The sequence below is a fragment of the Cervus elaphus genome, chromosome 11 (assembly GCF_910594005.1).
Source record: "Cervus elaphus chromosome 11, mCerEla1.1, whole genome shotgun sequence".
Lineage (NCBI taxonomy): Eukaryota > Metazoa > Chordata > Mammalia > Artiodactyla > Cervidae > Cervus > Cervus elaphus.
The window spans coordinates 13,391,126-13,407,785 of NC_057825.1; the positions used below are offsets into that span (position 1 = coordinate 13,391,126).

At 43.2% G+C, this 16,660-nt stretch overlaps 1 pseudogene; it reads left to right on the forward strand.

The window, feature by feature from the left end:
• The first annotated feature begins 14,778 nt into the window (after positions 1 to 14,778).
• LOC122703026 lies at positions 14,779 to 15,712 on the forward strand (annotated as a pseudogene).
• Positions 15,713 to 16,660: the final 948 nt, after the last annotated feature.

Below are 16,660 nucleotides of genomic sequence, written 5' to 3' on the forward strand. Positions count from 1 at the left end.
TTGTTCTACAATAACGCCTGCACTACTGGCAAATGCCATTTTGGAATTCTCCTTCTATTAGTGCCCAGGACTTGGCCGCACACAGTAAAGGCCACACCAGTCCCAAGCCCCACCCTCCCCCGCCCCAATCCAGGTCAGGCAGACAGCTGCACAGAAACCCCGCCCCATCCACCAGCAGGCAGGCACCAGCCCCTAGCCCCTGGGCTACAGTCAACTGTGCAAGAAGGCTATCCCACCCTCCAGTGGGTCCACAGCCATCAAATAAGTGAGTCACAGTCATACAGACAAGTAGCAATCATCCCAGGGATGCAAGGATGGTTTAATACCCACAGATTTGTTAAACTGACTCATCACATTAACAAAATGAAGAATAAAAACCTTACAATCATCTTAATAGATGTATTAAAAACTATCAACAAATTTCCACATCTGTTTTTAATTTTAAAAAACTCTAAGGTTTCCTTGGCAGCTCAGTGGTAAAGAATCCACCTGCCAATGCAGGAGACATGAGTTCAATCCCTGATTCAGGAAGATCCCACATGCCATGTGCCACAACTATTGAACCTGCACTCTAGAGCCTGGGAGCTGCAATTACTGAGCCCCTATTCCTGAAGCCCACATGACCTACAGCCCATGTTCCACAACAAGAGAAACGATGGCAACAAGAAGCCTGTGCATGCACTGTAACGAGAGAGTAAACTAGAGAAAAGCCCGAGGAAGCCATGAAGACCTAGCATAACCAAAAATAAAATAAATTAAAAAAATAAATCTCAAGTAAGTCAGTATTAAGAGAACATAGCTCAACATATTAAAGGCCATACAGAGCAAACCCACAGCCAATATAATACTCAATAATGAAAAGCTGAAGGCATTTCCTTCAAAATAAGGAACAAGACAAGGATGACCACTCTTTTTTTTTCATTTATTTTTATTAGTTGGAGGCTAATTACTTTACAATATTGTAGTGGTTTCTGTCATACATTGACATGAATCAGTCATGGATTTACATGTATTCCCCATCCCGATCCCCCCTCCCACCTCCCTCTCCACCCGATTCCTCTGGGTCTTCCCAGTGCACCAGGCCCAAGCACTTGTCTCATGCATCCAACCTGGGCTGGTGATCTGTTTCACCCTAGATAATATACATGTTTCGATGCTGTTCTCTCTAAACATCCCACCCTCGCCTTCTCCTACAGAGTCCAAAAGTCTGTTCTGTACATCTGTCTCTTTTTCTGTTTTTCATATAGGGTTATCGTTACCATCTTTCTAAATTCCATATATATGCGTTAGTATACTGTATTGGTCTTTATCTTTCTGGCTTACTTCACTCTGTATAATGGGCTCCAGTTTCATCCATCTCATTAGGACTGATTCAAATGAATTCTTTTTAATGGCTGAGTAATATTCCATGGTGAATATGTACCACAGCTTCCTTATCCATTCGTCTGCTGATGGGCATCTAGGTTGCTTCCATGTCCTGGCTATTATGAACAGTGCTGCGATGAACATTGGGGTGCACGTGTCTCTTTCAGATCTGGTTTCCTCAGTGTGTATGCCCAGAAGTGGGATTGCTAGGTCATATGGCAGTTCTAATTCCAGTATTTTAAGAAATCTCCACACTGTTCTCCATAGCAGCTGTACTAGTTTGCATTCCCACCAACAGTGTAAGAGGGTTCCCTTTTCTCCACACCCTCTCCAGCATTTACTGCTTGTAAACTTTTGGATAGCAGCCAAGGGATGCCCACTCTTGCCACTTTTAGTCAGCATAATATTGAAAGTATTAGCAACAGCAGTCAGAAGAGAAAGAAAAAAAAAAACAGATTAGAAAGGAAAAAGTTTGCCGATGACATGATGGTATATATAGAAAATCCTAAAGATACTATCAAGAAACTATTAGAATTAATAAATGAATTCATTAAAGTTGCAAAATACAACATTATGTACAGAAATTTGTAACATTTTCATACACTAAAAATGAAGTATCAGAGAAATTAAGAAAACAATCCTATTTACAATTGTATCAAAAAGAATAAAATATCTAGGAATAAATCAAATCAAATCATTAAAAGACTTATATTCTGAAAACTGTAAAACACTTATGAAAGAAATTGAAGACAACATAAATAAATGGGAAGATGCACCATGCATATGGATTGCAAGAATTGATATTGTTAAAATGACCATACTACCCAGCACAATCTTCAGATCCAATGCAATCTCTATCAAAATACCACAGGCATTTTTCACAGAACTAGAATAAAAGGTTTTAAAATTTGTTCAGAGGCACAAAAGATTCTGAATAGCCAAAGCCATGTTGAAAAAGAAGAACAAAACTAGAGGTAACACACTCTCTTATTTTAAATTATACTGCAGTGCAACAGTAATCAAAATAGTATGGTACTCACACAAAAATTATTCAGTGGATAAAATTAGAATTTTATCCAGAATTAAAGCCACACTTACATGGGCAATTAATCTATGACAAAGGAGGCCATGGGGAAGGGGGACTTCTGAGATGCTAGTAAGAGTTCAGCCGTGGTTAAGTCGATGTTTTCATCTTGTGATTACTCAAATCTCTGAGGACTTGTATAATTTTCTATATATGTATCACACGTCCACAAAATATCTTTAAATCAATCCATAAACTATATATAAACCAATAAATTATTTTGAAAGTATTGAAATGATTTGACAAGCTACTTGGCTTTCAGCTGTTAATGATTTATTTTTGTTAAGCAATTCTATAATATTTGTCAGAGTTCAGCAAATTTTTCGCGGAAAGCCCCAGATAGTGAATGATTTGCAAGCCGTACAATCTTGGTCATAGCTATTCAATTCCCTGTCATAGTGCAGAAACAGTCATAGACAATATGTTAGTGGATGAGTGTGTTGTGTTCAATAAAACTTTTTATTTAAATAATGTAAATATATTATATAACAAAAATGGGTGGTGGACCTGTTTTCACAGCAGGGCATAGTTTATGGACCCTTGGTGTTTACAGTTTAGCTTTAGACACTAAATAGAAATCTATTTTTTTAATTTATAAATTAATTTACGTTAGATGGAAGGAAGTGGAAGTGTTAGTCTCTCAGTCATGTCCTACTTGTTGTGACCCCATGGACTGTAGCCCACTGGGCTCCTCTGTCCATGGCCTTCTCCAGGCAAGAATACTGGAATGGGTAACCATTCCCTTCTCCAGGGGATCTTCTCAACCCAGGGATCAAACCTGGGTCTCCCACACTGCAGGCAGATTCTTTACCATCTGAGCCACATTAGTATGCCAGTTGTTAAACATTCTTAACATCAGTGTTGTCTGTAGGAACTGAAACAATATTCTATGGGAGGAAGAAGTTATAGAACAATATAAACAGCATAGTTTCATTTGAGCTTCTACTTTGTACATAACTGGAAGAGTTCTTTGGAACTGGGAGGTGAAGACTTTCATTTTTACTAACTAAACATCTGAATTATTTGAATATTTGGCAATGAGCATATACTACTTCCGAAATTTAAACACGGAACTACAGAAGGGAAGTTCCAGGCTTAAATGATGGTGGCCCTGCTCTCTGGCATGAAAAATTAGTGGCCTTAAACATTGTGTTAGAACACCCACCAGATTTCTCTTCTATGGGATGCTCGGATATATCAGGGGAACTTTACAGACTCACATCCAAGCAAAAGTAAGTTAACCTCCTAAGCAGGTAAGAGTGTATTGTCCCGTTCCACAGGATACCAGCATCATTAACTAGAATGAGCAAAGGCCCCATCCTCATTCTGCTAAGTCGCTTCAGTTGTGTCTGACTCTGTGCAACCTATGGACTGTAGCCTGCTTGGCTCTTCTGTCCATGGAATTTTTCAGTTAAGAATACTGGAGTGGGTTGCCATTTCCTTCTCCAGGGGATCTTCCCGACAACTCCTCAATCTCCACAGCAAGATCTCAGCCATATCCTTTCATGACTGACGTGTGCTCTAAGGCCACGTGCATGGGCATGCCAAGTCATTTCAGTCGTGTCTGACTCTTTGTGACCCTATAGACAGTAGCCCACCAGGCTCTTCTGCTCTATGGGATTCTCCAGGAAAGAACACTGAAGTGGGTTGCCATGCCCTGTTCCTGAGGATCTTCCCAACCCAGGAATGGAGCCCATATCTCTTACATCTCCTGCATTGGTGGGCAGGTTCTTTACCACTAGTGCCACCTGGGACAGTGAAAGCTAATTGTCCAACCCTTACTAGACATACAGAACTTCCTAAGTGGGTCTAGTGGTAAAGAACCCACCTGCCAATTTAGGAGATACAAGAGATGTTGGCTTGATCCTTAAGTCAGGAAGATCCCCAGGAGTAGAAAATGGCAACCCACTCCAGTATTCTTGTCCCCAAAATTCTGTGGACAGAGGAGCCTGGTGCTATGGAGTTGCAAAGAGTTGGACATGACTGAACACACTTTCATAGACACGCAGAGGAGTGTCCCTCTGGGCACTTGCTAATACAGGACTCATTACCACTAACACAATTATCAAAACCTAACAGAGGGACTTCCCTGGTGGTCCAGGGATTAAAAATTCACCTTGCAATACAGTGGACCGAGATTTGATTTCTGGTCAGGGAACTGAGGAGCCTGTGTGCAGAAACTAAAGATTCCACACAGCGCAGTGAAAAATAAAGATCCCTATGCTGCAACTAAGACCTGGAGCAGCTAAATAAATGATAAATACCTAATAGAGATAAATGACACTCATGGAGGGCTTCCTAAGCACCAGCCCTTGGCATTGATGGCTCAGTCTATTTTAGGTCAAGGATCACTGTGAGCATCTGATGATAATAATGTACATCATCCTGGAGGGAGGGAGTAGGAAGCACATTTCTACATATATACAAAAGGCACATGCAATGTCAGAGGGTACATAGTCCCGTGTAGCCCATATAACAATTTTCTTGGAGAGTCAAAGGCATTTCTAAATTGAGAACCACTGCCCTTAAGTAAAGACTAATGTTGAAATAAGCCACACCATCAGAGGGCAGAATACCTGCAAATACTATGGATCCCGTTAGGATCACTGCCACTAAATTAGATCTTGGCAGATTGCCCCCTAGGTCCCACTAAGGACCTTTAGAAGAATTCAGAAGAATGTTTCCTCTAAGGATCTTGTTGAAAAGGCTTAGCTTTGCATTGCACAGTAATCACTTCATGAAAATCCATGGGACACAGTTCTCTTAAATCACAGAGCCAGAATTGGTAATGCATGTCCTAAATAATCTACTTGTTTTTATCTCTTAGATACTAAGAATCATTTAAATCATCTTCTCACCTTCTTTACGTGGGTCATTAGTGAGTTTAGAGTCAATTGAACTTCTAACCAAGTTATCAGAACTTCTTTCTGAATTTGAACACTCATTTTACACTTGTTCAGTCGTTCAGTCATGTCCAACTCTTTGTGACCCCATGGACTGCAGCACGCCAGGCTTCCTGTCCTTCACTGTTTGCTCAAACTCATGTCCATTGATGCCATCCAACCATTTCATCCTCTGTCATCCCCTTCTCCTCCTGCCTTCATTCTTTCCCAGCAACAGGGTCTTTTTCCAATCAGTAGGCTCTTCGCATCAGGTGGCCAAAGTATTGGAACTTCAGCTTCAGCATCAGTCCTTCCAATGAATATTCAAGGTTGATCTTTTTCTTACACTTTACTTTTTTTGAAGATTTTTTCATGTGGATCATTTTTTAAGCCTTTTTCAAATTTGTTACAATATTGCTTCTGTTTTATGTTTTGGCTTTTTGGCCATGAGGCATGTGGGATATTAGCTCGCGGACCAAGGACTGAACCTGCATCCCCTACAGTGGAAATCTCAACCACTGGACCAACAGGGGAGTTTCATCCTACACTTTTACTTTTTTCCTTCTTGTGCCTCTGTTATTTTTTATGTTTTTACCTTGCTTGTTGTATCTCCCTTCCTAAACAATCCCATTCTTTTTAGAAGTAAATACAGTGGGAAAAAAATAAAAGAAACAAAAGGAAGAAAAAGAAGAGAACAAGCCAAAAAAAGAAAGGAGATTGGGAGGAAGAAATCCAGCCAGACACATACTCGGTCAGTTTCTTTTCATGTGAACTAAGTATGACTTAGTGACCCCAAGATATAGATGAACAGAAAGTCAGGTCTCTCTCCTGAACAAGACCCCTGCTCCTGTGATACGTACAGAAGCTCTTGAGGATGCTTCCCAGAATTCAAAGGGCCAAGCCTACATCCTTCTCCTTGGCCTGGAAGCCAGAGGTGTTCCCTGGAAACCAATGACTCCACATCAGCTAACAGATTACTGGAAAGAGCTGTTGGGCCAATACTGCAGTTGAAACTGGAATGATTAATGCTAAGAGCCATCCCAATTTATAAATCATATAAAACATTATTGTAACTCCATACTGAAAATTCACTCTAGGGGGCACCTGACATCAATATGTCTAGAACCCAAAGAAGCTGATGGTACTTCATAAACCAACCTAGAATTCTATCCTACGTTCATCACTTGTCTGTGGATTACCATTAGCACAAACACACACAAACACACACATCACACACTTTTTCATCACCTGAAGTCTACTGTCCTCCCATGTTACTTCATGGCAAACAGATGGGGAAGCAATGGAAACGGTGCCAAACTTTATTTTCTTGGGTCCCAAAATCACTGTGGATGGTGACTGCAGTTATGAAATTGAAAGATGCTTGCTTCTTGGACGAAAAACAATGGCACACTTAGACTGCATATTAAAAAGCAGAGACATTACTTTGCCTCCAAAGGTCCAGAGGTATAGTATGGACTATAAGCTATGGTTTTTTCAGTAGTCATGTACAGATGTGAGAGCTGAACAATAAAAAAGGCTGAGTGTTGAAGAATCGGTGCCTTCAATCTGTGGTGCTGGAGAAGACTCTTGAGAGTCCCTTGGACAGAAGGGAGATCAAACCAGTCAATCCTAAAGGAAATCAACCCTGAATATTCTTTGGAAGGACTGATGCTGAAACTGAAGCTCCAATACTTTGGCCACCTGATGTGAAGAGCTGACTCATTGGAAAAGACCCTAATGCTGGGAAAGATTGAGGGCAGAAGGAGAGGAGGGGTGACAGAGGATGAGATGGTTGGATGGCATCATCAACTCAATGGACAGGAGTTTGAGCAAACCCCAGGAGATGGTGAAGGACAAAGAAGCCTGGAGTGCTGCAGTCCAGGGGGGCCACAAAAAGTTGGACATGACTGAGCAACTGAACAGCAACAACATATTACTCTATCCCCTACCTTTTAAAAAAATCCCTATTTTGCAGAATACCCACCATTGTTCCTCAATCCTAGTGGTCAATAAGCAGGATAGCTGAGTCTCACATGTGAGACGTGACCGTGAATCCAAGGAGGCTCTGGGAATATTCTCAACACTAAGCAGGAGGCACCTGACACTCTCCATCCCCCTTGGGCTGTGTTTTGCTGCCAAAACTTGGAGAAGGCACAGAGCAGAGTTCCCTGGGGTCTAGCAGGAAGAGAGAACACCTTCTCTCTCAGAAATAAGGAGGCCAGGCAAAAGGATGCTAAATTATTATGGGCTGGGAGTATCCTCAGCTCACTGATTCTGGGGATCTCTGTCTTCTGAAAAGAGGAGTCAGGATGGAGCTGGACACCAGAGGTGGGGAAAGAGAAAGGATTTGAAACAGTGTTGGGAAACCCATCACCCTTATTGACCATGTTCTCAGTGGCTTCCTTTAACAGGGGTTGGGGAAGAGGGTAAGGAGGCTGGGACCTTCAGCTGAAGTGTGGGTTCTGAATAAACTTGCCAACGTGGCATGGAAAAGGCTTCCACATCTGGAGAGACAGTTGTTGGAGTGAAAACATCTGGACTCAGGAAACAACCAGGACTAAACAATCCACACTGACTGGGCATGCCTTCCTCCTTGCCTGCCATCTGAAATCAGTGAGTCCCAAAGTGGCCATGAATCAAACCTTGTCAAAAAACTTGAATGTTTTGATGTCAATGAATCAGGAAAATGCTATCCTTGTGTTATTGTCAAAATTAACCCAATGAAATCGAGAGCTATCTATGTGTACACAAAGAAATGAGTGACCACTGTGAGTAAGCCTCTGGTTTTCACATGTTTGGTTACCTAACTGCAGACCAGGCAGACTTCCAACATTTAACCATGACTGGTTGCTTACTTGATCAAAATATTTTTCTCTGCCTTGTAGTATAAGTAGCTAACTTTGGGGGTGGAGGTGCTGACCACTTGCCAGGTGTTGTGCTTTGACGTTAGTTCTCTGAGTTCTCCCAACCACTCTATGAGATAGGGACTCCCATTATCCCCACTTTAAGGGTGGAGAAACTGTGTCCCAGAGAGGTTAAGTAACTTGCCGCAGACAATTTACCTGATGAGGACAGGACCCCATACCTAGAAAGTGGGCCAGAGCCCAAGCTCTTAGCCTCTCTGGATCCATAACAGGCAAAGCATAACCTTCAGGGAGAAGCCAAGTTGCCTGGGTTCCAGTTCCGGTTCTAACAATTAAAATGTCACGATAATAAGGTCTTCCCACCACCCCATTCCTTCATTTCCCCCTTCTTTAAGACAAGCAAATTGGACTACAGGCTTCCCCGGTGGCTCAGTGGTAAAGAACCCACCTGCCAATGCAAGACATGCCGGTTCGATCCCTGGGTCAGGAAGATCCCCTGGGGAAGGAAATGGCAACCCACTCCAGTATTCTTGCCTGGGAATTCCCATGGACAGAGAAGCCTGGCAGGCTACAGCCCACAGGATCGCAGAGTCAGACAGGATTTGGCAACTGAGCACCCACAAATTAGACTACAGGATCTCTAAGAGTTTCTCTGGCTCAGAGCCCCACTGTGTGTGCTTTAAAGTTGAAGCCATGAGAAATCAACAGGCACCTTCCAGGAGAGCAGGCTCAAGCTATTCCTGCCTGGACTCTGTCCCAACCGCAGGCGGCAAATAAAATGGAACATTGCTCTTAAGACTGCGACTTGAGATCTGCCGCCACTCTTACTTCCATCTGTTCAGATTCCTAAATGACCATCCAGGCATGCTTTCATTTTGCAAATATTTATCAAGGGATTTTTATGTTCCAGGCACGGTGCCAGAGTGGATGGTGTAACGAAGAACCAGACACAATCCTCATTCTTGTGCAGCTTAAGTAGGGAAGACAGCCTTGTAAGTACTGAGATTCAGTTCCGGGCTATGTGTGCCAAAGGGGCACCTCATCCAGGTGCCTATCCAGGGAGATGCGCAGGCCAGGCTTCAGAAGGAATGGGGTGTCCATTCTGAGTGACCACCAGCCACCAGAGCTAACAAACGGGGTGGGGAGCATTTCAAACAGATGGAACAGTAAATCCCCAAGGCAAGAAGAAGCAAGAAATGCTGGTATGAAAGAGAATAGAGAGGGAGGCAAGAGATGAGCTGCAGAGCCCAGCAGGAGACACGTCATAGGATGCCCTGTAAGCTCAGGAAGGAGCTGGCCTTCAGTCTATGGGTAACAGGAAGGCTGGAGGCCAGTTAGCTCTAGTGGTAAAGAACCTGCCTGTCAATGCCAATGCAGGAGACATAAGAGATGCCAGTTTGATCCCTGAGTCAGGAAGATCCCCTGAAAAGGAAATGGCAACCCACCCCACTATTCTCCCTGGAGAATCCTATGGACAGAGGAGCCTGGTGGGCTACAGTTCCCAGGGTCACAAAGAGTTGGACATGACTGAAGCAACTTAGCAACAAGGAGCCCTCTGCAGTAGAAAAGTGACTGTTATGGGTTGAATTGGTCCCCCCCCCCAAAAAAGGATATATTGGAGCCCTAATCCCCAGAACCTCAGATTGTGACCTTATTCATAAACAGGATCTTTAAGCTTCTGAAATTATTTTTTTTAATATTTATTTATTTTTGGCTGCATCTGGTCTTAGTTGCAGCACATGGGATCTTTGTGGCAGTGAAGAGGCTTTTCTCTAGTGGTGGCTTGGGGGCTCCAGAGCATATGGGCTCTGTAGTTGGTGGCATGTGGGATCTTGGTTCCTGGATCAGGGATCAAATTCACATCCCCTGCCTTGGAAGGCAGATTCTTAACCACTGGACCACCAGGGAAGTCCCCCGGAGGTAGGTACTTTTCAGAGGTAATGAAGTTAAAATGAGGTTATCAGGGTGGATCCTAACTCAACATGACTGGTGTCCTCATTAAAAGGGGAAATTTGGACACAGAAACACACATGCAAAATGGAAGAGGATGAGAAGAGACACAGGCAGAAGACCCCATCTGCAAGTCAAGTACAGAGGCATGGAACAGACACTTCCTCACAGCCCTCAGAAGGAACCAACCCTGCTGACACGTTGTGGACTTTTAGTCCCGACAACTGTGAGACAGTACATTTCATTGTTTATACCACTCAATGCATGGTACTTTGTTTCAACAACCCCAGCAAACTAATATAGCGAGTTATTCAAATTTACACTTTAGAAAAACTGACCTGCCTACAGTGCTGAGAGGAAATTGAAAGACAAGTATGGCTGCAAAGAGGCTATTTCGGAGGCTGGAGATGATAAAGGTCTCCATTTGAGCAGTGCTGGCAGAGATCGAGAGAGATGGACAGGCAACATCTCTAGGATGTGATCATCAGTGGGGTGTGGGAAATGAGAGAAAATGCAGAATCAAGAGCAATGTCTGGGCTAAGTTTGTAGCTCAGGTAAACACGTTGCCAAGTCTAGTCAACCAGCCCATCAGGCATCACAGACACAAGTTCTACACAGACAAGCAACTTGAGGACACAAGGCATCATCACCTCCTTCATCGCAACACCCAACTCTGACTTTTGTCTCGCGATGCCCCAGCCTCAAAGCCAGGTGTGGCTTCGTTTCCTCCACAAACTCTGTGCTAAACTCTGGGGACAGAATGGTGAGGGAAAGGAAACTGGATTCCTGCGTTTGGTCAAGACAAACACCACTCACATAAATAAATGAATAATTACATAAAGGAAGGGAAAGGAGTTCCATGAGAGCATAAAATAGGGTGACTTGACCCGGAAAAAGTATCGGCTGAGTTGATACCCAAAGGACAGTAGAGAGGAAAAGCGTGTGGGGCAAGGGGCAAGGACCGTCCAGATAGGAATGTGTTTGAAGAACAGGAGGAAGTCCCTGGGGAAACAGGAATGCCATGAAATTGGAGGGGAATAGGAACTCAATTAATATTAAATGAAGAGGGGCTTGAGTTGTGTCCCCCCTCCCACCAAATTTATATTCACCCAAAACTCCAGAAAGTGACCTAACTTTTTTATTTTCAGTGCATTAAATTTACTCATAAAAATATTCTAAAAATGTACGCTGTTTCCTTTTTAACAAAGTATAATAGCAAGATACTTGACATTTACAATTCAAAATCAAATTAGCAGAATATTAAATATTTACAAAACTATATCTTTTAAAATATGTATAAAGTAACAGGCAATTGTGTAGAATTGACATAAAAGGATGGTTCAAAAATGGTAGTATTTTCCCTTCATTCCTAAAAAGGAATTATGTCAATTATGTCTCTAACAGAAGCTGTGAAGATTCTTAAGTACACTGTTTCCAGATAGGATTTGGTATGGAAACAGAATGAGACCTAACTTGACAGTAGGGTTTTTGTACATATAATCAAGTTAAGATGAGGTTAGAGTGGAGTCAGTTGGGCCCCAGAGGCTGGTATCTTTCTTAGAAGGAATTCTGGGCACAGACACAGAGAGGAGAAGCCCGTGTAAAGAAACAGAGCAAAGGTGGCCATATGAAGACAGAGGCAGAGGCATCTCCAGGTCAAGGAATATCAAGAATTGCCCGTATCCACCAGAAGCTAGGCAAGAGGCCTGGAGCAGACCCTCCCTAAGCATCTCTAGAAAGAACCAATTCAGCCACAAGCTTGACTTTGTACTTCCAGCCTCCGGAACCATGAGAAAAGGCATTTTGATCGCTTTGTCAGGGCTTAAGCAACACTATTTGCATGATTCTGTGACCCGAGGAGACCTAAACCAGAAGGTCATGCCCTCTCATCCCAGCATCCCTAGGTGACTTCTCGGGCTCCTCACGCCCGTTGCTACACTCTTGACCCCCTATAATCAGATGCATGAAGAGTCAGAGTTTCCGGTCACACTGGCTCTGAGCCCAGAGAAGGAAGCATGTTTGCAGGAGGGACCTAGCATTTTCTGTGTAAAACTCAGGAAGGAGCCGTTGCCAGGAGCCGGGCGCCCTGGGTCTGCAGGAGGCCTTACTGTTCCATGGTCTTGGCCAAGTCACCAGCTCTCCCTGAGCCTCTGTGTCCCTCACTGAGCCCCGAATGAGCACTGAGCAAGCTCCAAGGAGTCTCTGACCTTGCTATTGGATAGTCACTGAAGCTGTGTTGGGGAGACCCAGATAAGATACAAGGAGGGACTTCCTGGAGGCCCATTCTCCAAGGATTCTGGGGGAAGGGTGATGCCAGAGCTACACTCACCCTCTGGGGAGAGTCTCCCAACCACATCTCTCCGATGTGATACCTCGTTACAGTAGCCCTAGGAAAGAAACAGACTTGAATCTCAAAAGTTAGGTGATCACGTTTATTGTTAAAAGATCACTGTGGCTGCAGGGCAGAGAACGATGGGGGAGGGGCTGTCAAGAGAGGACAGGGGAACCAGATACATCAGTTAGATGAGGCTGCAACAATCTGAATGGGAAATGACGGCTTTCAGCAGAGTGCTGACCAGGGAGAGGAAGAGTTGCAAGATTCGAGAGATACCTAGCAGGCGTAACCACGGAGATCCTTAAAGAAACAAAGCCCACGCTGATGGGTACTACACGGAATGGAATAAAATAGGAAAATCACTGATTCCAGTAACATCCACCCACCATGCATCTAGACTCAGTCTGGTCTGTTCTCATGGCCAAACTCCTTTCCTGTGTCTGCATTCCATCTATCTCCACCTCGCCTTCCCCTGGTGCTACTTTCTTCTTTATCAGGCATTTCCCAGTCATCCTGCTGATACATACGGTGTTTGTGGTTTTCATACGCATGTTCCTCATTTTTCTCTCAGGTTTTATCTTAAGGATTAGGAAAGTGAAACTCAGAGTGATGAAGGGATTTCGCCAGTGACATTGTGAGTAGACGGCGGAGCCCAGATCTGAACCCACATCTCCTGGCTCTATCTCCTGAATGTTTCCCTCCGCCCTGGCACAGCTCCACAGAACCACAGCTCCCAGTCCACACAAGGTTTGGGAGAGGTCCTGTCTCTAGCAGTTACAGTAAGAGACTACACAGAACACCGATTTTGCAAGCCTGTCGTCACTGGAATAAAGATGTTATGGTGGAAAATTCCACAGTGAAAAACAACACCCCTGCACATTTGTTTCTAGCATAAACTTTTGAAGCTTTATGAGAGCATTTTGTGCTTAAGACTATCCTGTTTGGAATCTAGGCTCTGGCCCTTCTGGGTTGCGTAATCTTGAGGAAAGCGCTCAACATGTAACCTCAATGTTCTCATCTATTGAAAGGGACTGTTGCTGCTGAGAACCAGATTAGAGAGTTGCTATCTGTAATATACATAAAGCATTTAACTCACTGCCTAATACACAGTAAGGCTTAATAGGTCTTAAGCATGACTATTGTTTCTCTTAATTGTGCACTCATTTTCAAATCATACAAAGCACAAATAAATATTTCTCCCACCAAGTCTCATAAACTTGGGTGAAGCACAGTCAAGCAATGAAAAATATGAAAGCTCTGAGGTTTCGCAAAGAAGTACAGAATAACTGTTTTCAAGAGCATCCAGGTACCCCTGACAAAGGAGAGGAATTGGACAGGAAGTAAAGGAAGACGTGAAGACGATGATGGAGCAGGAGAAGAGGAAGCCGAGAAGAGAGGTATTTACTATCCCAGATTACAGAGAAGGACACCAGGAAACAGAGATGTTAGGCAATCAGCCCAAAGCCACACAGCCAGAAAGCGAAGGAGCTGATTTCAAAATGCACGCTCTTCTCAAAGACACCACATGATGCTTGCTGCTTTTCAGCATGTCTATCACCATACCTGTAGAATTTTGTGGCAGTTATTTGTTTAAAAGTTTGTCTTTCCTGCCAGACTATAACCACCTTAAGAATAGGAGCTGAGAATCACTCATCTTTTTAATCTGTGTTGGGTTCCTAGTGAGTGTTTAAAACAGTGATACTGAATAATTGCGAGAGCATAAATCTTCAATGTTTATGAATGTTTTAATGCATAGGTTCAAATATTAGGCTGACCAAAAAGTTCATTTGGGTTTTTCCATACCATCTTATGGAAAAACCCAAATGAAATTTTGGCCAACCCTATAATACAGCTTTTTTTTTTTTTCCCCAAACCAAGTTTGAATTAAAATATTGGCTTTGAAAGGGTGACTATTGACACTGTGTGCCTATGTCAGCAGTTATCTTATTTACCTGATTCACTGTTTAATTTTTTGTTTATTTGTTTTGTTTTGTTTGCAAGGATGGTAGAGAGATGAACTTCAGCAAATCTAATAAATATTTGTGGGGAAATAAGAGTTGTGCATTGCTGAAGTCTATCTGGGATTCTTTCTGAAAGGAAATTCACTCTCTGATGTCCTTGCACTTAACACAGTTTCAATTTTATTGTTCAACTTACTTTTGTGGACTGTGGAAAGGATGACAAAATCATAGACTTCTTATAGGAATCCTAGGAAAGAGAGGAATAAATTGAAATTTGTTGAATTAAAATATATTTTTTACTATATATTTGAATATATGTATTGGCCTATGCAGGACCATGGAGAGAGTTAACCAAACCAGCAGTGTGTCCGAGTTCATCCTCCTAGGACTCTCCTCCCGGCCTGAGGACCAGAAGCCACTCTTTGCCCTGTTCTTCATCATGTACGTAGTCACCATAGCGGGAAATGTGCTTATCATCCTGGCCATCCGCTCTGACACTCAGCTCCAGACACCCATGTATTTTTTCCTTAGCATTTTATCCTTTATTGATGTTTGCTACACAACCACCATAGTTCCCAAGATGCTGGTGAACTTTCTGTCAAAGAAGAAGTCCATCTCCTATGCTGAGTGTATGACCCAGATGTATTTCTTCCTGGCTTTTGCCAACACAGAGAGTTACCTCCTGGCAGCCATGGCTATTGACCGCTACGTGGCCATCTGTGACCCCTTCCACTATGTTACCACCATGAGCCACCGACGTTGTGCCCTTGCTGGTGACCTTCTCCTGCTCCATCTCTCACCTCCACTCCCTCTTACTGGTTCTCCTGATAAATCGTCTTCTCTTTTGTGACTCCAATGTCATCCACCACTTCCTCTGCGACATCAACCCTCTACTGAAACTGTCCTGCTCCTCCACACTTGTCAATGAAATTGTGATTAATACTGAAGGACTGATAACCCTGGTGAGCCCTTTCATATGTGTTATCATCTCTTATCTACGAATCCTCATTGCTGTTCTTAAGATCCCTTCAGCTGCCGGGAAACATAAAGCTTTCTCGACCTGTGGTTCCCATGTCACCATGGTGACCCTCTTTTATGGAAGCATTATTTATGTTTATTTCCGACCCCTGTCCACCTACAGCATCAAGGACTGAGTAGCAACAGTCATCTACACAGTTCTGTCCTCCATGCTGAACCTTTTTATCTACAGCCTGAGGAACAAAGATATGAAGAGGGGTCTGAGGAAGCTGATGAGCAGGAGGATGTCCTAGGCATCACTCCTGTGGGCATGCTCAGGGGTGAGTCTTCTCCTGAGGCCCCTCACTTCTGATGACTCCTGGTGTGTACATCGAGCTACTGAAGGTTAGCACACCTAAGCCAAGAGTCCATTAGAAATGGTATGGATGACTGACAAGACTAGAATCTACAGTCTTATTTATTTATAGTATAATTATATAAGTATACAATATATTCATATATATATATATATACATATATATATATATCCACCAATCAAAGCCACCTTATTGGGGCCCCCCAATTGGCCAGAGTCTTCATGCCCAGCCCTCATCTCCCCCTCCCATTCTCTTTTGTCATTCACTCCTTTCAAGTGCAGCTGAAAATGAATATCCTGCATTAATTTCTCTTGACCAAATATCTCCTTATTCAATCAGTCATGGGCACAGAATGGCACAGATTACATGAGGATCTGGAGCCTAGAAACAGGTAAGGGGAAAACCTTCTCCTTTCAGGGCTCTTGAGAAGCACTTGAGTTCTGACTGTAGTAGACATTGAGAAGACCTCCACATCTAGGGACAGGAAATGTCTTTGTCCACTTGAAGACAGGTTAGCAGCTGGCCTGATGATTTCTTAGAAGTTAAGGCCTGTTGTTGTACTTGGAAGTACAGGGTTCTATGGTGTACTTCCCCTTTCTATGGTGCAACTCTTCAATAAAATATTATCGATAGGCTTTTGTTATTGCTCAGTCTCTCAGTCAGGTCTGACTCTTTGTGACCCCATGGACTAACACACGCCAGGCTTCCCTGTCCTTCTCTATCTCCCAGAGTTGGCTCAAACTCATGTTCTTTGAGTCAGTGATGCCATCCAACCATCTCATCCTCTGTTGTCCCCTTCTCCTCCTGCCTTCAATCCTTCCCAGCATCAGGGTCTTTTCCAATGAGTCAGCTCTTCCCATCAGGTGGCCAAAGTTTTGGAGCTTC